This window comes from Penaeus monodon, chromosome 30, assembly GCF_015228065.2.
Source record: "Penaeus monodon isolate SGIC_2016 chromosome 30, NSTDA_Pmon_1, whole genome shotgun sequence".
Classification (NCBI taxonomy): domain Eukaryota; kingdom Metazoa; phylum Arthropoda; class Malacostraca; order Decapoda; family Penaeidae; genus Penaeus; species Penaeus monodon.
Genome location: NC_051415.1, coordinates 34573777 through 34574917, shown reverse-complemented (window position 1 = coordinate 34574917; position 1141 = coordinate 34573777). Strand labels below are relative to the sequence as shown.

General features: G+C 31.6%; 1 protein-coding gene across 1 annotated transcript in view; it reads right to left on the bottom strand.

The window, feature by feature from the left end:
* Nucleotides 1–1141, bottom strand: part of LOC119592435 (murinoglobulin-2-like) — a gene marked incomplete at its 5' end in the record, with an annotated part of 10056 nt that overhangs the window by 8721 nt on the left and 194 nt on the right.

Below are 1141 nucleotides of genomic sequence, written 5' to 3'. Positions count from 1 at the left end.
ATTTGCTGGGAAAGTAATTTGATAACGGATATTTTCTGGGAAAGTATGGGGGAAAAGTGGTTTTATGCAGAGGGAATGAATTACAGACAGGGTAGGGTAGTGGCCCGGGTTTTCCGTCCGGCACTCATAAACCATACGTCTGTTCTTTTTCTATAGCAAAATATTCAACTCTTTTATATGCAAATGGAGGGAAAGCCAACATAAACTTCTTCAAAGAAATAAAACTTGATTTCTTCACCAACCAGGAAGAAAATAAGGATATTGCATTTGTTAAGAAAAATGAGATGAGTGCATTATCTGATTAGAGTTATAATTGAATAATTTAGATTGAAATTAAGGAGTGAGAAGTCTGTGCTCAGAAAAAATAGGTTTAGTTTAGTTCAGTATTGGACAGATTATTAAAAAATCAATTTAGTTTGAATTATATAAATCACTGTTTAAATAAATATTTTGTATAAAATGGGTTATTGAGATTTTTCAGACCCATTAAAAATCACTGAAATTCTCTTTACAAATAGGAAATGCCTAAATTATTGACTTCAGGTCTATGAAGTTTGGAATAAATTAGCACCAATATACATATCAAGGGTCGTTTTTATAGTTTTGTAACCAGAGTGTGGGATGCTGGAGAATCATACACTGAGAAAGAAAATAAAGCATAAGTCGAAATTACTGAGACTTTTATCAACTTCTTTCCAGTTTAAGTGAACACAACATCCTTATTATTGGTCCAAATTTACTGAAATCTTAAGTTCTAGGTCAGAATTGCGTAACTATACAATCTCTTTAAATTTTAATAATCTACTGACTTTTATTGCCCTCAAAATTGGGTTTGGACGGAAGCAGATCATTGTGTCCGGAAAATAGATATTTGAAGACATTTGCCGGACAATTTTTTGAGGCTTACTAATTCGTATTCAATTCTCCTTTCCATAGATATCTTTATAGTTCTAAGTGGAGGAAACAGGAAAAAAAATATAAAGCAAAAAAGACAAAAAGACGCTGAGATTGAAGAGCGGATATTTCTGAGAAAGATATTGGAAAAAAACCGGAAAGGGGAAAATAACGATAATATAATAAACTAAATAAAAACGGAGAATATAATGAAGGGAAGACATACGTTAAAAATTAATATCTAGAG